Raw genomic sequence first — 23,794 nt, 5'->3', positions numbered from 1 at the left:
ATCTCCTACAATTAATGCATTCATATTAATATGACATTTTATATTGATTAACAGTTTTCATATGTAATTGGCTGCACCCATATTGGGGGCAGAACTATTTAAAGTTGTTATATCATCTTGGTTGATAGTCCCTTTAAGAATTATGTAATGTCCTTCTGTATCTCTGACTATAGTCGTTAGCTTAAAATCTAATTTATTGGATATGAGAATTGCTACGCCTGCGTTCTATTGAGTACATTGGCATGAAAGATGATTCTCCGTCTTTTCAATTTCAGTCTGGGTGTATCTTTAGGTTCAAAAGTCTCTCGTAGACAACGTATGGATGGATCCTGTCATTTTATCCAACCTGCAACCCTGTGCCATTTTTGGGGGGGGCACATTTAGGCCTTTCACATTGAGAGTGATTATTGATAGATATGTTTTTATTGACATTGTGTGACCTTTGAAGTCTATCTTTCTGTAAATTGTCTCTATATTTCTGTTCAATGCTATTCTTAGGTTTTTTTCCTCTTTTATAGAACCCCCATTAATATTCATTCAGTGTCGGCTTGGTAGTTGCATTGTCTTTTAAGCCTTGCTGGTCTTGGAAACTCTATCTCTCCATCCATTTTGAATCTCAGTCTTGCTGGATAAAGTATTCCTGGCTGCATGTTCTTCTCATTTAGTGCCCTGAAGATATCTTTCCAGGCCTTTTTTGCTTGAGACGTATCTGTGGAGAGGTCTGACGTGACTCTGATGGGCTTTCCTCTGTAAGTAAGGAACCTCTATGTACTAGTGGCTTTCAAAAGATTATACCTTCGATTATGATTCTCAATTTGACTATCAGTTTTCTTGATGATTTGTTTTTGTTATCTATAATCTGGGAGGACACCGTTAGGCCTCTAGTACATGATTGCTGGTTCAATATGTGAGATTGGGAAATTTTTCATGAAGAACTTGTTTCACTAGATCTTTGAGACTTCTTTCTTTATCCTTCCCTTCAGGGATTTCGAAAATTCTGACGTTGGAACGTTTCATGGCATCATTTATTTCCCTCATTCTTTTTCATGGTTTCTAAGCTGTTTGTTCACCATAGTATTAAAAGTCCTAGCAACAGCAGTCAGACAACAAAGAGAAATAAAAGGTATCCAAATTGGAAATGAAGAATTCAAACTCTTTCTCTTTGCAGATAACATGATTCTTTATATGGAAAACCCAAGAGACTCCACCCCCAAACCACTAGATCTCATACAGCAATTCATCAACTTGGCAGGACACAAAGTCAATGTGAAGAAATCAGTGGTTTTCTTGTACACTAACAATGAAAATACAGAAAAAGAAATTAAAGTATCATTTCAATTTAGTATCGCACTAAGAACCATAAGGTACCTGGGAATAAACCTAACCAAAGAGGTAAAGGAATTGTACTCAAGGAACTACAGAACACTCATAAAAATAATTGAATAAGACACAGAAAGATGGAAGACCATTCCATGCTCTTGCATCCAAAGAATAAACAGTGTGAAATTGTCTATACTGCCTAGAGCAATGTATTCTTTTAATGCCATTCCAATCAAAATTCCTCTGGTGTTCTTCAAAGAGATGCAACAAATAATCCTAAATGTTGAATGGAATCATAAGAGACTGTGAATCGCTAAGGAAATGTTGAAAAATAAAAATAAAACTTGGGCATCACATTACTTGATTTCAAGCTTTACTACAAAGCTGTGATCACCAAGACAGAATGCTCCTGACATAAAAAATAGACACATAGACCAGTGGAATAGAAGAGATAGCCCAAATATGGACCCTCAACTCTATGGGCAAATAATCTTCGACAAACAGGAAAAAATATACAGTGGTAAAAATACAGTCTCTTCAATAAATGGTGATGGAACACTGGAAAGCTATATGTAGGAGAATGAACTCCACCATTCTCTTACACCATACACAAAGATAAACTCAAAATAAATAAAAGTCCTCAACGTGAGACAGGAATCCATCAGTATCCTAGAGGAGAATATAGGAGGAATCTCTCTGATATGAGCCACAGGAACTTCTTTCAAGATATACATTGAGATATCAACTTACACCTGTTAGAATGGCCGAAATTAGCAAGACAGGAAACAACATGTGTTGGAGGGTATGTGAATAAGGGGGAACCCTCTTCCACTGTTGGTGGGAATGCAAGTAGGTGCAGCCTCTTTGGAGAACAGTGTGGAGTTTCCTCAAGAAATTAAAAATGGAACTTCCCTATGACTCTGCCATTGCACTCCTGGGTATTTACCCCAAAGATACAGATGTAGTGAAAAGAAGGGCCGTCTCTACCCCAAGGTTTATAGCAGCAATGGCGGGTCGCCAAACTTGGAAAGAACCAAGATGCCCTTCAACAGACAAATGGATAAGGAAGATGTGGTCCATATACACTATGGAGTATTAGGACTCCATCAGAGGGACGAATAGCCAACTTTTGTATCAACATGGATTTCACTGGAAGAGATTATGCTGATTGAAATAAGTCAAGCAGAGAGAGTCAATTATCATATGGTTTTACTTATTTGTGGAGCATAACTAAAAGCATGGAGGACATGGGTAGTTAGAGGGAAAGGGGTCAAAATCAAAAGCTTCTGCACAGACAAGAAAACAAAGAGGCAACCCACGGAGTGGGAGAAGATATTTGGAATTGACAGTACAGACAAAAGTTTGATATCCACGACCTATGAAGAACTCCTCAACCTCAACTCGCACAAAACAGACAATCATATCAAAAAATGGGCAAATGATATGAACAGACATTTCTCCAATGGAGACATACAGAGAGCTGTCAGACACATGAAAAAATGTTCATCATCACCAGTCATCAGGGAGATTCAAATGAAAAGCACATCGAGATATCACCTTACACCAGTTGAATGACCAAAATTAGCAATATTGGAAACGTGTGTTGGAGGGGATGTGGAGAAAGGGGAACCCTCTTACACTGTTGATGGGAATGCAAATTGGTGCAGCCTCTTTGGAGAACGGTATTGAGATTTCTCAAGAAATAAAAAATGGAGCTTCCCTGTGACTCTGCAGTGAAAATAAGGGTCATCTGTAACCCAAAGTTTATAGCAGCAATTCCCACGGTCGCCAAACTGTGGAAAGAACCAAGATACCTTCAAGGGATGAATAGATAAGGAAGATATGGTTCATATACAGTATGGAGTATTATGCCTCCATCAGAAAGGATTAATACCCAACTTTTATAGCAACATGAACTGGACTGGAAGAGATTATTCTAGTGAAGTAACTCAAGCAGAGAGAGTCAAGTATCATATGGTTTCACTTACTTTTGGAGCATAACACATAACATGGAGGACTTGAGGAGTTAGAGAGTAGAAGGGACTTGAGGGAAATAAGGGGAAGTGAACCATGAGATACTATGGACTCTGAAAAACAATCTTTGGGGTTTGAAGTGGCAGGGGGTGTGAGGTTGGGGGAACCAGGTGGTGGATATTATAGAGGCCATGTATTACATGCAGCACTGGGTGTGGTGCAAAAATAATGAATACTGTTAGGCTGAAAATTTAAAAAAAAATAGAAAAAAGAATGGGCTATTTGAATACAGAGAAGAAGAGGGATATCTAGATCCAATGCAAAATGGAAGAATCAACTGATGCCGAAGGCAAAGAAGAAATGATCATGACCAGGCAATCGAAGTGGAACCTGTACATGTAACACGACCGCAAAAAGATGGAAAGCAGCAGCCAGGATACTCACTGTACTACAGAAAAACACAGAAGGCATTAGGGAGTCTTGAACCACAGAGATAAAAGTGACAAAAATAAAATAATATAAATTAATAAAATAAAATAGTCTCTGATGAAAGGATTGGTAACAGACTGCAGGCAAATCTCAAGAACCTGGAAGAAGCAGAGGATCAAATTAGTGTCCTGGATGACAAACACTGGAAAATAAGGAAGCAAAGCCAATGAAAAAGTGAAGAATGATGGAACATGACAATGAGATTAGGGAAATCATCAGCTCCAAAAAATGGAAAAGGTGTTTATTATAGGAGACCTAGGAGCGAGAGAAGAAAGAGGGCCAAATATTTCTTTGAGAAATCAGAACTGAAATTGTCCCTCATCTGGTAGCAGAAACTGAGATCCATATTAAGAGTCAGAGAGGTGTCCCATAACCATCAACAGAAGTAGAGCAACAGAAGACATAGTGTCATTCCCCCTGCCAAGCTATCAATGGTGGGATACTCTTTACCCAATTATGCGTGGGGAAGTAGTGTGTACATAGCCAAGTCACTTACTTCAAAACAAGTTATAGCAGGTCTAGAAGCAGGTCATATAGAGCAAGCAACACCTGACCAAGCATTTTCTGAACAATACAGAGAAGTGGTTCTTGTCTAGAACTATGAGGTATTAAAAAGACAAAAGTTTGGGCCACTGTGTGTCCATCAGTTCAGAGGCAAGCTTTACTCATCTCATGATCCAAGGGTCATGGCCTTGATTCTGGTCTCAGAGTATGCTAAGAGACAAGTCTGATCTCCCCTCTCCAGTGCCACTACCTGACGGTAATCTCTCTGTTTCTCTGTCAAATACGTGCATGTGCATCATTTGATAAAAAAAAAAAAAAAAACAAATACAAAAACAAAAACATTTTACAAGGATTGACTGAGGCCAGAGGATGGTTTATTTAATTTAGAACTAGGTCCCCATGGAATGCAGCCAGGTATAGAGTACTTCCCACCATGCTAAAATGCTAGACCTTAGGTCTGAGCTCCCTTGTTCATTCTCTTATTATTTGTATTCCTGGATCTCCCCTCCAACCTGTAGCATACAGTGGGACTGTAGCATACAGTGGGACTGTCTGTTCCAATGTAATGGCCTTTTGTTGTCACATTGTTCATCCTCTCGGGGCTCCATGAGAACATGCCCATCTTCCTTAAGAGTTACTGTTTGCTTATCATCTGAAGCCATTTGGGGATAGTAATGAGAGGTTTAATGCAGTATTCTGCTGCCATTTATCCATTCAGTTTCCCAGATTTAGCTGCAAAACCTGGTGGGAATGCTCAAGATTCTTCAACATTTGAATCCTCTTCAATACATCCTTTTGGAGATGCATGTTTTCATCTTGAAATGGGAATTATTGTCTTTCTGATGGCTTCACTTGTGCTATAGGTCTCTTCCAAGCTATGTGTATATTTAGTAGAAAGAAATCTCCTATGGGCAACAGAAGGACAAGCCTGTTTAGGTTTTGCTGTTTTCTTGTGGACCTTTTTTGCCTTTTTTTTTAACTTTTAAATATTCCTCTTTCCAAAAATCTGTTTATAGGGAAAGGAGAATTTAGTCCTGAATACGTTAACTAATTATTGATAGGTTAGTAGTTAAGGTTCTCATTTTCGTATTTCTCCAACTTGGATTCACTGTTCTTTTCCCCTTTATGGTATTTTTTTGGAGTTTGATTCCTTTAGAGCAATTCCTCGCTTCCACCCCATATTTTGTGTGTTCTATTGGTGTGTGTTTGTGTGTGTGTGTGTGTGTGTGTGTGTGTGTGTATGTTGTCTGTTTGTGTTTAACATAACACTAATAACAAAATTTCAGGAGATAAGAAGTCGGTATTTTAAGGATAGCAATTCAATTTGATATGTCTTGAAAGCTCACATTCGATAACTATCAGCCACAGTTCCTGCAAAGAATTTCCCAGGTAGTCTTCTTCTATAAACACATATTTTCACTAATCTGCCTTCAAACAAACACCAAATTGTGGGTGCCTGGTTAGAGTCATGTTTTTTGTCCCCTTTTCACTTGATTTTTACCATGTTCCTTGACTACCATTAGAGAATAAAATTGTATATTATTTGTCTTTCTGAGACTGATAGATGTAGTCCAATGCTCTCTACAACACTGCCACACGGGCAAGTGGCAAAAATTCATTCTTGCTTATGGCTGTGTAAGAGTGCGGTGCTTTTGGAGGACAGTGAGATGGTAATAGTATCTGAGAATTCCAGGCTTGTCTTCATCCAGGAATACAACAGGAGTATTACAACATTAAGTGCAATATGGCAGAAATGAACCTGAAGCGTACAAAGCAAACTCCACAGCAAAAGAGAAAAGAATTCAAAGAAACTTTGGCAGAAGCCTGGAAACATGGTTTGGGGAGACATGGGGAGTGCTTCAGAGGGCAGTGAGACAATGCAAAGGGCAAAGGCACAGGAGCGAGGAACACCCTGGTAACTCACATAATCATGTTTCCCAATGCCAGTGGCTGCGACCAGCAGAGGGTCTGAGTGTCACGAGTTCTTGCCAACAAAGTGTCTTGAGTCCAGAGTTTTCAGATCAGCACTCTTGGAAGACATCGACTCGAGAGAACACTGTGCTGCTCCTGGAGATGACACCAACAAGCAAAAAGATTCAGACAGCATGGAAACCATAATCAGTCAATCCCAGGAGACACAGTAAGAATATGGTTGGTTCTGGTAATGCATCAGTGAGAGCCAGTGTTCATGGAGATGACTCGATGGGGACAGAAGAAATTTTGGGCTCTTGCCCCAGTAACATAAAGACTGAGCTACTGGCCAAAGACAGGTCAGTGAGGTCATTAGCGGCCTAATGTGCAAACACAAAATCCCAACCATGGAACACTTAGGGAACTCCCTTCTGCAGTCCCAGTTGCTTAGACCCAGGAGAACAGACTCTACCGTGGGGAACTAGAAAAAAGCGCTACCTATATGCTCTCCCCTGACCACAGCATTCAACAGGCGTTTATTCCATTGAGTTGGCTGAACATCTCCATTCACAAGCACACCAGTGCACAGCAAGCTAAGCCTCATCATATTCAGCCCAGACCCCAAACACTCCAAATGGCAGGAAAGGAGAGCCTCTGCAGATGACTGGCTCTAAGGACCAGGGACAGCCACAACACACAGCATGGGGCATGCATGCCACACATATGGGAGACTCCCTCAGGGGCAGCCCCTGGGTATGCCATGATCTCATTATCCTAAAAGAATTACACCCAGGATAGAAAACAAAATAGGCTTTTCAACTAATGAAAAGAATACAGAGACCTAGATCCAATGCAAAGATAGAAGAATCATTTGATGTCGAGGAAAAAGAACAAGAAATGATCATGTGCAGGCAATTGAAGTTAAACTTTGACATGTAACACGCCCATTGGAAGATTGAAATCAGCAGCCAGGAGACTCATTGTATAGCAGATAAACACAGAAGACATCAAGGAGTCTCAAACCACAGAGCTAAATGTGATTAAAAAATTAAACAGTCACTGGTGAAATGATTTGTAGCAGATTGGGTGCATAGTCCAGGAAGCTGGCAGAAGCAGAGCATCCAAATAGTGACCTGGAAGAAAAAACTGGAAAATATGGAAGCAAATCTGAAGAGACAAGAAAGGATGGTGGAACATGACATTTAGCTTAAGGTGCTCATCTTACTCCAAGAAAGAGGTGCCTATTGAAGGAGAATAGGAGTGAGAGGTAAAAAGAGGGCTCAACTTGTCTTTGAGAAATCTGTGCTGAAAATGCCCCTATCTGGTAGCAGAAACAGAGATCCAAATTCAGATGCACAGAGGATTCCCATCACCATCCACAGAAGAAGAGCACCACAAGACATAGTGTCATTCCCCCTGCAAAAGATAGCAATGGAGGAATTCTCTTTACCCAAATATGAGTGGGAGAATAGTTTGTCCATAGCCAAGGCACTGACTTCAAGAGGACAAGCTAGATCATCTCTTGAAGCAGGTCAGATAGCTCAAGCAACACCTGGACAAGCTAAAATCTGAATCGCCTGAATTTCTGAAAATAACAAAGCAGTGGTACTTGTGTAGAACTAGGAGGTATAAAGAAGCAAAAATTGGGTGCCGGGGTGTTTCCATCAGTTCAGAGGCAGGCTTAAGCTCAAGTCATGATCAAGGGCCATGGCATCGACTCTGGTCTCAGGTTCCCATATCAGGGGCAAGTCAGCTTTCCCTCTCCAGCTCCACCCTCTCATTGTGATCTCTCTGTTTCTCTGTCAAATACGTGCATGTGCATCATTTGACCAAAAAAAAAAAAAAAAAAACCGAAAACAAAAACAAAACAAAATCCAGTGTTCAAGGATTGACTTGGGCCAGAGGACGTTTATTTAATTTGGACCCATTTCCTATGGAATGCAGCCAGGTACAGAGCAAATCCTCCCATACTAAAATGCCAGACTTTTGCTCGGAGCTTCCTTGTTCATTCTCCTGCTCTTTGTCTTCCTGGATCTCCTCACCAACCTGTAGCATCCATTGTATGTCCCCCAGTAGCTTCCCCTTGTTGACACATTATTCATCCTTTCATCCTCTCCTGGCTTCATGAGAACATGCCCATTATAGGCAAGAAGCACTATTTGTTTAATGCATGAAACCACTTGGGGGATGATTATGAGAGTTTTATAGCAGGCTTGTGTTGCCACATCTCCATTCATTTCCCCAGAGTGTAGCTGCACCAGCCTGTGGGAATGCTCATGGTTCTTCAACATTCAATTCCTCTCAAATGCGGCCTTTTGGATATAAAGGTAGTCATAATGATACGGGCATGAACGTTTTTCAGATAGTTTCACTTGGGCTATGGGTCTCTCCCAAAATTCCTCGTGCTTGCTCCTGTGGACATAAAGTACATGAGTCCTTCCTGGACCTAAGGGTATAGAGTATGCCTTTGGTGCTTGGTCAGTTTTGACGATTGGGAGGCTGTTTTGGCACAATTTTCATAGAAACTGTAGGTACTCGTGTCCTCACTGTTGAAGACTCCAGACATGTCTTTGGCATGGTTGTGGGTGTTCTCTTTAAGCTTTCCATGGGTGGCCCTTTTCCTGGTCAGAAGCGCCCTGATTGGGTGGGAGGACCATACCCATATACAGGGCGTGGAATTACTTCACTAAGGCTTTGTTTGAGAACTGATTGCTTCTTGACCTTTGGCGGCTAAGGTAGAATGGCGGATTATTGTCTTTTCCGGTGTCCATAGGGCTGGTGCTGACAGTCACCCCCCAAAGACTACCAATTCGGACATGGAGAAGGTGACACCAACTCGCTTCACAAACAGCCTTGGTGAGAGACCCAGGTGCCTTCAGCGGTTTGGGAGGCTTGGAATCCCCTTGGCCCTCCCATGACTAATCCAGCCAAGTATACTGCTCAGGCGTGGATTGATGATAAGTGCTTGCTATGACTTTTGTGACATCACAGAAAGTGGCTTCACTGGAGCGCAGTCCCTCTCTGATGACATTTGAGTCCTATGGCTTTAGGTAGGAAGTCCTGGGAAAGAGAAAGAGAGCCCTCTGAGCCTGATCAAAAACTCAGGTAGTCTTGGGTTTTAATGTCCCACTTCCCCTTTCTAGACAAAGAGAAATGGAAATAACATTCAGTATACTATTCTTTAGGGCCAGAATTTCTCAAGAGATGGTTAGATTTAATTATTTCCACTGCAATTTCTTGAGATCTCAATAAACAGTGAGGCATTTTGTGTATCAACGCTCTCCGTGGTGTTTGTCACCCTGAGGGTGAGAGTCCTTTCACAGCATCTTTTCCCTATGGGTCCGTGATAACTAAGGGATGGAAAGACCATTTCCAAGGAAAAGTGTTAGGGCATAGATGTATTTTGCTTTCTGTTTCCTCATCTCCTAGTGTTCTCAAACACTAGTCATAAGGGATTAGGGCTATATCTACATATCTTTACTTAAACACATTTGCAAAGGCTTCAGGAAGAGTGATATTCTGCATCAGAGTTAACTCTTATTTTAGAGCCCTGGAGAGCACTTTTTGTCATCGTTAGTTATCTCTACTTGCTGTGGTAAAGGGAATAGCCATGTTGACAAAGTCTCTTTAATCATCAGAAAAGGAACGGCCTATATTGATGGCCTGCAATCCCCACTCCAGCAGAGCTGTGGATTTAACCACAATGTCCTTGCAAAGATTCTTGGATAAAGAAAGTGTGGTCCATATTGTCAACAGATTATTTTTCAGCCATCAGGGAGGATGAAAACCTGGTACTTGCCTTTACATGAATGACACAGAACTGGGTCATGTGAAATGAAAAAGGGAAGCAAAAAAAAAAAAAAAAAAGGAAAATATCATATCATATAGCTTCCCTCGTATGTCCCCAGGAGGAATACCATGGTCCTTAATAAAGAAAGGAAAACTGATGGGGAAGAAGTAGGAAAAGTAGACAAACCAGGGGTGACTCAGGTTCTGAGAACCAAGCTATGGGTTACAGAAAAGGTAGTCATTCAGGGAATAAGGGAACTGGTTAATGGTTGTTGAGGAGTATGGCATATTCTAAAAGGAGCATTAGGTCATATATGAAAATGAAACATCCGTTAATACTCAGTCAAAAACGAATGACAGTAGATAGGCTGGTTTCAACAGAACAAAAAATATTAAAAGAAAAACAATCTGGCCTTTGCAAAACCAGATGATTAGAGACAGAGAAAAGGAAAGAATTATAATTTTATTATATTTACTTATTGAAATGGCATATAATTTATTTCCTATAGTGTCTTTAACTGAATTGCTTCTTTATACTTGTTAACTAGAGTCTCCCTGCCTCCATTTCTGGAATCAATAGAAGAAACAACCTTCCCTTCATTAAATGTCTAGAAGAGTTGCTCAGGAAAATGATTTGGACCTGGCCTTCTGTGTGTGTCAGAGGTTTGATTACTGCTTCAAATGCTTTAGTTACTAGTAGAGAGCTCAGAATTTGTAGATTTACTGACCTAAACTTGGGAGTTGATATGTGTCTTGGAATAAATTCTTTTCTCTCAGTTCTTGGATTTTCTGGCATAATTGTGTAGAGGGGTATTTCAGGTTTTTTTTTTTTTTTCTATCAGCTCTCATGTGGATTTATACTTTCAGCTGTGTGCTTATCTCCCTGTTTTATTCAGGTAATGGCTTCCCTAGTTTATTAAAGTTTTCAAAAGTGATGTTTCAGTTCTTTTGATTTTGCCCTTTTGGGTTGTTTGTGTTTCCTTTATTTCTATAGTCAAATGTAGTATTTCATTTTTTCTGTTTGGTTCTTCTTCTTATTATTATTCCTTATGGCATCCAGTTAGGTCGCTATTTTCCTGTGTTTTTAATTTTTGGAAATACACGCATTTAACCTATATTGTTTCCCCATAAAATGTTTTCACATCATCCTGAAAACATTTTATGGGGAAACAATATAGGTTAAGTTTCTTGGCTTTCCTTATTTCATGGCACTGTCTGATCTTTCTTTGGATGTTCTTTCTATGATTCATTGCTAGTTTAGTAGTGTGTTGTGTTTTCCACCTACTAGTGTCTGGGTTTGTTTCACATTCATAAGTGATTTCTTTCCGTTTTCATACCTTCATGGTCATAAGTATACAAGATACTTATTCTTCCATTCTTTCACTCTATATACTTCTATTAATTACGACTTGATTTGGACTCCAGCACACTATCTGTGATACACAAAGTTAGATCTACCCTTTGGAAGAACTTCTCTTATGGTCCTCAGAGACAAAATTTTATGCATGTAGTCAGGTGGTCTAGAGACTCCATGATGATGTCTGTTACTCCTTACCACCTTTGCGTCTGGATGATCTGTACTGTGTTGAAATAGGATATCGTAGTTCCCAACCATATTGGATTGAGGACCCCGTCTCCCTTCCTTTCTTTTAATATGGTTTTAACATTTAGATACATCCATGTTGGTGGTGTATATATTGGCAAGTCTCTCAAGTTTCTGATGTCTTGATGCTCCATCAAGACAAAACACCTTCCGGTAATCTTTTGTCTCTCAATGTCATAAAATCTCTCTATCTGCCATAGGCACAATCTCTTGGCTTCCTTCTCTTTGTCATTTGCATAACCTATATCTTACCAATTCCTTCATTTTCAAGATATGTGTATCTTCATTTTCTTTGGAAATCTCCTATGGGTAACAGAAGGTCGAGTTTGTTTACTTTTTGTTGTTTTCTTGTGGACAGTTTGGCCTTTTTTTTTTTAATCCTTTATTTCTTCTTTTTTTTTAAATTTTCATCCAGTTCAACAATCTGTTTGTAGTGATGGGAGAATTTAGTCCTGAATAGTTGAACTAATTATTGATAGGTAAGGAGTAAACATTCTCATTTTGGTTGATTTCTGACTTGGATTCTCTGTGCCTTTCCCCTGTATATCATTTTATTTGGTGTTTGCTTCCTTTATTGTGATTCCTCTCTTTGTCCCCATATTTTGTGCATCTTATCTGTGTGTGTGTGTGTGTATTTGTCCGTGTGTGTTTCACATAACATTTATAATTAAATTTGAAGAGGTAGTAAGTTGGTCTTCTTTGGATAACAATCCAATATGACATGCTTTGAAAATTCAGAATCCATCACTTTCAGCCACATACCCTACAAAGTATGTCCCAGGTAGTCCTCTTTTATAAACACATATTCTAAGAAACCTACCTTCAAACAAACACCATATTTTGTGTGCCTGTTTAGAGTTGTCTTGCTTGTACATTTTTCCTATGCTTTTTCACATATTTCTTGACTAATATGAGAGAGTAAAATCGTATGTTATTTGTCATTCTGAGACGGATAGGTGTGACATAGCCCAATGCTCTACATAACACTGCCACATGGGGCAAGTGGCAAGAATTCATTCTTTCTAATGTCTCAGTAAGAATCCGAGGTACCTTTGGAGGACAGTGAGATGGTAGTAGTGTCTGAGATCTCCATGCTTCCTTCAGTCATGAACACAAGTGGAGGATTACCACATCATCTACAACTTGGTGGAAACTGAAATGAAGCCTACAAACTAAACTCCATGGCAAAAGAGAAAATAAGTTGCAGAAACGGAGAGACGATTGGAGACATGGCTTAAGAAGACATGGGCAGTTGGTGCTTCAGAGGGCAGTGATCCAAAGCAAAGGACAAAGGCACAGGAGAGTGGAGCATACTGGGAACTCACAAGGAGCATATTTCCGAATGTCATTGGTTGTGACCAGCAGAGGGTCTGCATTGCATGCATCTTTCCAACAAAGGGTCTTGAATCCTGGAGATTTCATATCAGCAGGCTTGGCAGACATCGATTCAAGAGAACACTGGGTTTCTCCTGGAGAGGACACCAACAAGGAACCATATGCAGACAGACTGGAAACCATAATCAGAGACAATACCAGGAGAAAAAGTGGGAAAATGGACGGTGAGGGTATTAGCTGCGTAACCTGTAAACACGAAATCCCAAGCACCGGAACACTTTGGGATGCTTTCCTCAGTCCAAGTTGCTTAGTCCCAGGAAAGCAGACTCTCCTCTAGGGGACTGGAAGAAAGCCATGCCCTCAACCTCTCTTTTGGCGATTACACGCTGTAAGCCTTCATTCTGTTGAGTTGGTTAAATGTCTCCTTTCACGGGCACCAGAGCCCAGGAAGCTAAACCTCAGCATATTCAGCCCAGACCCCAAACACATCAAATGGCAGGAAACTAGAGCCACTGCAGATAACTGGCCTCTAATACAGGAGGAAAGCAACAACACAACATCAAAGGGCATGCATGCCACACACACACACACACACACACACACACCTTAGACTCTTTCAATGGCCAGCTCTTGGGCACTTCACCACCTCTTCTTCCTAAATAAATTACTCTCAGGCTAGAAAAACAGAATTGGATTTTGAGTACAGAGAAGAAGACAGAGATTTAGATTCTATTCAAAGATGGAAGTAGCAATTGATGCCAAGGAAAAGGAAAAAAAAAATGATCATGGCCATGCAAAACAAGTGAAACCTCTACAAGTGTCACGCGCAATGGAGGATCGAACTCTATAGCCAGGATACTCCCTGTACATAAAAAAAAAAAAAAAAAAGACAGAAGACATCAGTAAGACTTTAGCCACAGAGATAAAACTGATTAAAAAAAGATAAAATAAAGAGTTCATGATGAAAAGATGGGTAGCGTATTGGATGTAAAGTCAAAAAAAAGCTGACAGAATCTGAGGATAAAATTATTGACTTGAAAGAATAATACTGGAACATAAGAAAGCAAATCCAAAGAGAGAAGGAAGAATGATTGAACATGACAATGGGCTTAGGGAAATCATCGATCCCAAGGAATGGAAAGAGGTGCCTATTTTATGAGAACTAGGAGCAAGAGAAAAGAAGACGGCTGAACATATTTTTTTGATAAATCACTCAGAAAATGTCCTTCTTCTGGGATCAGAAGCAGTGATCCAGATTCAGGGGCAAAGAGACTCCCAACCACTGAAGCAGAGCAACACAAGACATAGTATCATTCCCCAAAAAAATCTACAATGGAGAAATTTTATGTACCCAAATATGCGTGGGAGAGTAGTTTTTCCATAATCAATCACTGACTTCAAGGGAACAAGCTACATCAGCTTCAAAGCAGGTCAGAAAACTCAAGCAACACCAGCCCAAGCCAAAATCTGCATCCCCTGAATTGCTAAAAAAGACAGAGCAGTGGTTCTTGCCTAGAACTAGGAGGTATTCAGAAGAGAAAGACTGGGTCCAGAGTGTGTCCATCAGTTCAGAGATGGCCTTCTCTCATCTCATGATCCCAGGGCCATGGCATTGACTCTGGTCTCAGGTTCCCTTCTCAGGTGCAAGTCAGGTTCTCTCTCTCAAGCTCCACCACCTCATTGTTATCTCTCTGTTTCTCTGTCAAATACGTTCATGTGCATCATTTGAAAAAAACAAAAACAGAACCAGGGTACAAGGATCCAATGGGGCCAGAGGAGGTTTTATTTATTTTTTTTTTTTTTTTTTTTTTTTTTTTTTTTTTCATCCAGGACTCTTTTTTATTTTTTTTATTTTATTTATATTATTTTTTTTAATTTATTTTTTATTTTCAGCATAACAGTATTCATTATTTTTCACCACACCCAGTGCTCCATGCAATTCGTGCCCTTTATAATACCCACCACCTAGTACCCCAACCTCCCACCCCCCACCCCTTCAAAACCCTCAGATTGTTTTTCAGAGTCCATAGTCTCTCATGGTTCACCTCCCCTTCCAATTTCCCCCAACTCCCTTCTCCTCTCTAACTCCCCATGTCCTCCATGCTATTTGTTATGCTCCACAAATAAGTGAATCCATATGATAATTGACTCTCTCTGCTTGACTTATTTCACTCAGCATAATAATCTCTTCCAGTCCCGTCCATGTTGCTACAAAAGTTGGGTATTGGTCCTTTCTTTTTTTTTTTTTTTTTATAAACATATATTTTTATCCCCAGGGGTACAGGTCTGTGAATCACCAGGTTTACACACTTCACAGCACTCACCAAAGCACATACCCTCCCCAATGTCCATAATCCCACCCCCTTCTCCCAAACGCCCTCCCCCCAGCAACCCTCAGTTTGTTTTGTGAGATTAAGAGTCACTTATGGTTTGTCTCCCTCTCAATCCCATCTTGTTTCATTTATTCTTCTCCTACCCACTTAAGCCTCCATGTTGCATCACCACTTCCTCATATCAGGGAGATCATATGATAGTTGTCTTTCTCTGCTTGACTTATTTCGCTAAGCATGATACGCTCTAGTTCCATCCATGTTGTCGCAAATGGCAAGATTTCATTTCTTTTGATGGCTGCATAGTATTCCATTGTGTATATATACCACATCTTCTTGATCCATTCATCTGTGGATGGACATCTAGGTTCTTTCCATAGTTTGGCTATTGTGGACATTGCTGCTATAAACATTCGGGTGCATGTGCCCCTTTGGATCACTACATTTGTATCTTTAGGGTAAATACCCAATAGTGCAATTGCTGGGTCATAGGGCAGTTCTATTTTCAACATTCTGAGGAACCTCCATGCTGTTTTCCAGAGTGGCTGCACCAGCTTGCATTCCCACCAACAGTGTAGGAGGGTTCCCCTTTCTCCACATCCTCGCCAGCATCTGTCATTTCCTGACTTGTTGATTTTAGCCATTCTGACTGGTGTGAGGTGATATCTCATTGTGGTTTTGATTTGTATTTCCCTGATGCCGAGTGATATGGAGCACTTTTTCATGTGTCTGTTGGCCATCTGGATGTCTTCTTTGCAGAAATGTCTGTTCATGTCCTCTGCCCATTTCTTGATTGGATTATTTGTTCTTTGGGTGTTGAGTTTGCTAAGTTCTTTATAGATTCTGGACACTAGTCCTTTATCTGATATGTCGTTTGCAAATATCTTCTCCCATTCTGTCAGTTGTCTTTTGATTTTGTTAACTGTTTCCTTTGCTGTGCTAAAGCTTTTGATCTTGATGAAATCCCAATAGTTCATTTTTTCCCTTGCTTCCCTTGCCTTTTGCGTTGTTCCTAGGAAGATGTTGCTGCGGCAGAGGTCGAAGAGGTTGCTGCCTGTGTTCTCCTCAAGGATTTTGATGGATTCCTTTCGCACATTGAGGTCCTTCATCCATTTTGAGTCTATTTTTGTGTGTGGTGTAAGGAAATGGTCCAATTTCATTTTTCTGCATGTGGCTGTCCAATTTTCCCAGCACCATTTATTGAAGAGGCTGTCTTTTTTCCATTGGACATTCTTTCCTGCTTTGTCGAAGATGAGTTGACCATAGATTTGAGGGTCTATTTCTGGGCTCTCTATTCTGTTCCATTGATCTATGTGTCTGTTTTTGTGCCAGTACCATGCTGTCTTGATGATGACAGCTTTGTAATAGAGCTTGAAGTCCGGAATTGTGATGCCACCAACGTTGGCTTTCTTTTTCAATATCCCTTTGGCTATTCGAGGTCTTTTCTGGTTCCATATAAATTTTAGCATTATTTGTTCCATTTCTTTGAAAAAGATGGATGGTATTTTGATAGGAATTGCATTAAATGTGTAGATTGCTTTAGGTAGCATAGACATTTTCACAATATTTATTCTTCCAATCCAGGAGCATGGAACATTTTTCCATTTCTTTGTGTCTTCCTCAATTTCTTTTATGAGTACTTTATAGTTTTCTGAGTATAGATTCTGTGTCTCTTTGGTTAGGTTTATTCCTAGGTATCTTATGGTTTTGGATGCAATTGTAAATGGGATTGACTCCTTAATATCTCTTTCTTCTGTCTTGCTGTTGGTGTAGAGAAATGCAACTGATTTCTGTGCATTGATTTTATATCCTGACACTTTACTGAATTCCTGTATAAGTTCTAGCAGTTTTGGAGTGGAGTCTTTTGGGTTTTCCACATATAGTATCATATCATCTGCGAAGAGTGATAATTTGACTTCTTCTTTGCCGATTTGGATGCCTTTAATTTCCTTTTGTTGTCTGATTGCTGTGGCTAGGACCTCTAGTACTATGTTGAATAGCAGTGGTGATAATGGACATCCCTGCCGTGTTCCTGACCTTAGTGGAAAAGCTTTCAGTTTTTCTCCATTGAGAATGATATTTGCGGTGGGTTTTTCATAGATGGTTTTGATGATATTGAGGTATGTGCCCTCTATCCCTACACTTTGAAGAGTTTTGATCAGGAAGGGATGCTGTACTTTGTCAAATGCTTTTTCAGCATCTATTGAAAGTATCATATGGTTCTTGTTCTTTCTTTTATTGATGTGTTGTATCACATTGACTGATTTGCGGATGTTGAACCAACCTTGCGGCCCTGGAATAAATCCCACTTGGTCGTAGTTACCCTGAATGTTAATGGGCTAAATGCCCCTGTCAAAAGACACAGGGTATCAGAATGGATAAAAAAACAAAACCCATCTATATGTTGCCTCCAAGAAACCCATTTTAAGCCCGAAGACACCTCCAGATTTAAAGTGAGGGGGTGGAAAAGAATTTACCATGCTAATGGACATCAGAAGAAAGCAGGAGTGGCAATCCTTATATCAGATCAATTAGATTTTAAGCCAAAGACTATAATAAGAGATGAGGAAGGACACTATATCATACTCAAAGGGTGTGTCCAACAAGAAGATTTAACAATTTTAAATATCTATGCCCCCAACGTGGGAGCAGCCAACTATATAAACCAATTAATAACAAAATCAAAGAAACACATCAACAACAATACAATAATAGTAGGGGACTTTAACACTCCCCTCACTGAAATGGACAGGTCATCCAAGCAAAAGATCAGCAAGGAAATAAAGGCCTTAAACGACACACTGGACCAGATGGACATCACAGATATATTCAGAATATTTCATCCCAAAGCAACAGAATACACATTCTTCTCTAATGCACATGGAACATTCTCCAGAATAGATCACATCCTTGGTCCTAAATCAGGACTCAACCGGTATCAAAAGATTGGGATCATTCCCTGCATATTTTCAGACCACAATGCTCTAAAGCTAGAACTCAACCACAAAAGGAAGTTTGGAAAGAACCCAAATACATGGAGACTAAACAGTATCCTTCTAAAGAATGAATGGGTAAACCGGGAAATTAAAGAAGAATTGAAAAAAATCATGGAAACAAATGATAATGAAAATACAACAGTTCAAAATCTGTGGGACACAATAAAGGCAGTCCTGAGAGGAAAATATATAGCGGTACAAGCCTTTCTCAAGAAACAAGAAAGGTCTCAGGTACACAACCTAACCCTACACCTAAAGGAGCTGGAGAAAGAACAAGAAAGAAACCCTAAGCCCAGCAGGAGAAGAGAAATCATAAAGATCAGAGCAGAAATCAATGAAATAGAAACCAAAAAAACAATAGAAAAAATCAACGAAAGTAGGAGCTGGTTCTTTGAAAGAATTAATAAAATTGATAAACCCCTGGCCCGACTTATCAAAAAGAAAAGAGAAAGGACCCAAATAAATAAAATCATGAATGAAAGAGGAGAGATCACAACTAACACCAAAGAAATACAAACTATTATAAGAACATACTATGAGCAACTCTACGGCAATAAATTTGACAATCTGGAAGAAATGGATGCATTCCTAGAAACATATAAACTACCACAACTGAACCAGGAAGAAATAGAAAGCCTGAACAGACCCATAACCAGTAAGGAGATTGAAACAGTCATTAAAAATCTCCAAACAAACAAAAGCCCAGGGCCAGATGGCTTCCCGGGCGAATTCTACCAAACATTTAAAGAAGAACTAATTCCTATTCTCCTGAAACTGTTCCAAAAAATAGAAATGGAAGGAAAACTTCCAAACTCATTTTATGAGGCCAGCATCACCTTGATCCCAAAACCAGACAAGGATCCCACCAAAAAAGAGAGCTATAGACCGATATCCTTGATGAACACAGATGCGAAAATACTCAACAAAATACTAGCCAATAGGATTCAACAGTACATTAAAAAGATTATTCACCACGAGGAGGTTTTATTTAATTTGGACCTAGGTCCCCTATGGAATGTAGCCTGTACAGAGCACCATCCTAAAATGCCAGACCTTGGCTCTGAGCTTTTTTGTTCTTATTGTTTGTGTGTGTGTGTGTGTGTGTGTGTGTGTGTGTGTGTGTGTGTGTGTGTTTTGTTTTGTTTTTGTCTTCCTGTATCTTCTCACAAACCTGTAGCATTAGTCTGACCTGGTGTAATGGCCCCTTGTTTATACATTGTTCCACCTCTCCTGGATCCATTAGGTTATCCCTATATTCTGCAAGAGGAAATGTTTGCTAATCACTTTATAACATTTGTTGGATGGTAATTGGAGGGTTAAGGCAGGCTTGTCCTGCCACATCTCCATGCAGCTCCCCAGAGGGTAACTGCAACACCCTGTGGGAATGCTCAAGGTTCTTAGACATTCAACATTCGAAATCTCTTCAATGTGTCCTTTTGGAGATACAAGTTGTCATCCTGAAACAGGCATGAAAGTCTTTCAGATGGCTCTAATAGGGCTATGGCTCTCTTCCAACATCCTCCATGTTTGCTCCTGTAACACCAAGTGCATGAGACCTTCTTGGACCTAAGGTCCGAGGGTGTAGAGTCTGTCTTTGGTGCTTGGTCAGTTTTGAAGTTTGGGAGGTAGTTTTAGCATGATTTTTTTGAAACGCTAGAAGTACTCAAGTCCTCACTGTTGAAGACTTCTGACCTGTCTTTGGCATGGTTGCAGGCATTCCATTTAAACTTTCCTTGGGTGGCCCATTTCCTGGACAGAAGTGCCCTGATTGGGTGGGAGGACGATACCCATGTGCAGGGTGCGGAGTTCTAACCCTTAGGCTTTGATTGCAGCCTGATTGCTTCTTGGTCTTTCATGGGTAAGATGGAACACTGAATCCTTGCATTTCTTCGGAGTCCAGAGGGCCAGTGCTGATAGTCATGACCAAACTACAAATTCGGCCATGGAGAAGGTGACAACTCGCTTTGCAAACGGCCTTGGTGAGAGACCCAGGCGGATCCAGTGGTTTGGGAGTGCTTGGGATACTTTTGGCCCACACATGACTACTCCAGGCAAGTGTAGTTATCAGGAGTGTTTTCTATTTCTTCAAAGCTTTGTGACATCACAGAAGCTGGCTTCACTGAAGCAGCAGTCCCTGTTTCATGACCTTTGAGTCCTATGGCTTTAAGTAGGAAGCCCGGGAAGAACTAAAAAACAGTCCTCTGATCCTAATCAAAAACTCAGGTTGTCTTTGTGTTAATGTCCCACTTTCCCTTTCTAGACAAAGAGTAAAGAGAATGACCTTCGGTATACCATCCTTAAGGCCAATATTTCTCCAGAAATGGCCAGGTGTCACAATTTCCACTTCAATTTCTAGAGATCTCAAGAAACAGTGAAGTATCTTGGCTATCAGTAGCCTTCCGTGGGGTTTGTGATCCTGTGTGTGAGAGGGTCCTTTGTCAGTGTCTTTCCCCTATGAGTCAGTGAAGACTAAGAGACGGAAATTCTGTTTTTAAGAAAATATGTTAGGGCATGGATGTATTGTGATGCCTTTCCTAATCTCCTAGTGTTCTGAAACACTAGTCATAAGGGAATAGGGTTCTGTCTACTCAGCTTTAATTTAAACACTTTTACAAAGGCTTCAAGTAGAGTGACATTCTGCATGAGAGCTAACGCTTAAGGAAGAGCCTTAGACAGCACACCTTGTCATCATTAGTTAACTCTATCTGCTGTGGCATTGGCTATACCCATGTTGACCAAATATCTTAATCTGAGAAAGTGGAATGGTCTATATCAATGGCATGCAATGTCCACTCGAGCAAAACTGTGAAATAAGCCACAATGCTCTTGCAATGACTAGTGGATAAAGAAGGTGTGGACCATGTTGACAACACAGTATTCTTTTGCTCTAAGAGATGATAAAACCCTGGTACTTGCATTGACATGAATGCCACATGACTGGGTGATGCAAAATGAAAAAAGCAAGCAGACAAATGGAAATATCATATGACTTCTCTTGCATGTGCCCTAGGAGGAATGCCATGGCCCTTATAAAGGAAGGGAAACCAGAAGGGGAATAAGTCAGAGAAGGAGACAAACCAGCAGTGACTCAGGACTCTGAGAACCAAGCTGAGGGTTGCAGAAAAGAATGACATGTAAGGAATGAGGGAACTGGTGTTGAGGAGTTGTGGCATATATTAGCATGATCACTAGGTTGTATATGGAATGAAAGCATTCATGAATATTCTGTCAAAAACGGATGATGGATGATAGGCTTGCTTCCTCAAATAACAAATAAATTAAAAGAAAAACAATCTGTACCTTTCAAACCAGATGAAGACAGACAGAGAAAAGGAAAGAAGTGTATTTTAATTATCTTTACATATCTTTATGTATTTGCATCCAATTCAATCTGCTATCAATCTTTTCATCCAGGACTCTTTTTTATTTTATTATATTTTATTTTATTTATATTATTTTTATCACTTTATATTTGTGTGGTTCAAGACTCCCTGATGACTTCTGATTTTTCTGATGTATAGTGAGTATTCTGGCTGCTGCTATCAATCCTCCATCAGGCACGTTACATGCAAAGGTTTCCCTTGACTGCCTGGACATGGTCATTTCTTGTTCTTTTACCTCGTCATTAATTGATTTTTCCATCTTTGCATTAGATACAGGTCGCTGTCTTCTTCTCAGTATTTGAAAAGCCCATTCTCTTTTATAGCCTGAGTGTAATATCTTTAAAAGAAGAGATCATGGAGTGCCCAAGGGCTGGCTCTTTTGGGAGTCTCAGGTTGGTGTTTCATGCATACCCTCTGCTGTTGTGTTGTTGCTGTCCCCTGTCCTTAAAGCCAGTCATACGCAGAGGCTCTCCTGCCTGATGTTCAGAGTGTTTGAAGTCTAGGCTGAATAGGGTGAGGATTAGCTTGGTGGGCTCTGGTGTGCCTGTGAAAGGAAACATTCAACCAACACAACAGAATGAAGTCTGCAGAATGTTGTGGTCATGAGAAAGCATGTGGGCAGGGCTTTCTTCTAGTCTTCTATGGGAGAGTCTGTTCCCCTTGGACTAAGCAACTTGGACTGAGGAAGGCTGTCCCCCCAGTGTTCCACAGTTGGAACTTCTTGCTTGCAGGTTAGGCAGGAAATGTCCTCACCGCCCTGTCTTTGGCCATTAACTCAGTCTTTATGCTCCTGGTGCGAGAACCCCAAATTTATTATGCCCCCATCGAGTCATCTCCACGAACCCTGCCTCTCATGGATGCACCGTCAGAACCCACCATTTTCCCACTATGTTTTCTGGCAGTGTCTCTGATCATGGTTTCCTGGCTGTCTGCACCTAGTAGTTTGGTGGTGTCCTTTCCAATAGAAACACAATGTGCTATTGAGTCGATGTCTGCCAAGCAGGCTGATCTGAAATCTCGGGGCAATATGATTCTTTGTTGGCAAGAACTTGTGCCATTCAGACCCTCGGCTGGTCAAAGGCAATGGTTTTGGGATATATGCATCATGTGGGTTCCCAATGTGTACTCCTCTCTCCTGTGGCTTACCTTTTCCATTGGCTCACAGCACTCTGAAGTACCAACGACAACATATCCCTAAGCCATGTCTCAAATCTTCTCACATATTCTCTGGGATTACTTTTTTTCCTTTACTGTGGAGTTTGGTATGCTTCAGGTCATTTTCCACCATATTTCATTATATGTGGTAATCTTCAGTTTGTGTTCATGGCTGAAGACAAGCCTGGAGTTCTGTCCTCCATAGGCACCACAGATACTTACAGTTATAATTAAGAACGAATTCTTGCCACTAGCTTCATGTGGTACAGTTTTGTTGAGCATTGGGCTACTTCACATCTCTCAGTCTCAGAAATACAAATAACAATTTTACCATCTCATCGTAGTCAAGGAACATTAGAAAAAGCAGGGGGGAAAAGTACACACAATATGACTCTAACCAGACACACAAAATTGTGTGTTTGCTTGAAGGCCGGTTAGTGAGAATATGTGTTTATAAAAGAGGCATAAATGGGACATAACTTGTACAAAATTTGGCTGAAAGTGATGGAATGTGAGTTTTCAAGGCATATCAAATTGAATTGTTATACATTATTGACCGAGTTATTATCTCTTGAAATTTAATTTTAAGTGTTATATGAAACAAACACAGACAAAACACACACACCCCACAGATAAGACACACAAAAGATGGGGAGCAAGTGAGGAATCACAATAAAGGAAGCAAATCCCAAAGAAAATACCATATGGTGAAAGGCACAGAGAATACAAGTCAGAAATGAACCAAAATTAGAAAGTTAACTACTTACCTATCAATAATTAGATCAAGTATTCAGGACTAAATTTTCCTATCCCTATAAAAAGATTGTTGGAAGGATGAAAATTTTTAAAATATGCAAAAAAAGGTCAACATGAAAACAACATAAACCAAACTTGAACTTATGTTGGCCATAGGAGTATTCCTTTGGCTATAAAGATGCAAATAGCTTGAAAGGGAAGAACTGGGGGAGACATAGGATATGCAATTCTCAAGGAGAAGACAGCCAA

Source organism: Mustela nivalis, assembly GCF_964662115.1.
Source record: "Mustela nivalis genome assembly, chromosome: Y".
NCBI lineage: Eukaryota > Metazoa > Chordata > Mammalia > Carnivora > Mustelidae > Mustela > Mustela nivalis.
This window is presented reverse-complemented; position numbering follows the sequence as displayed.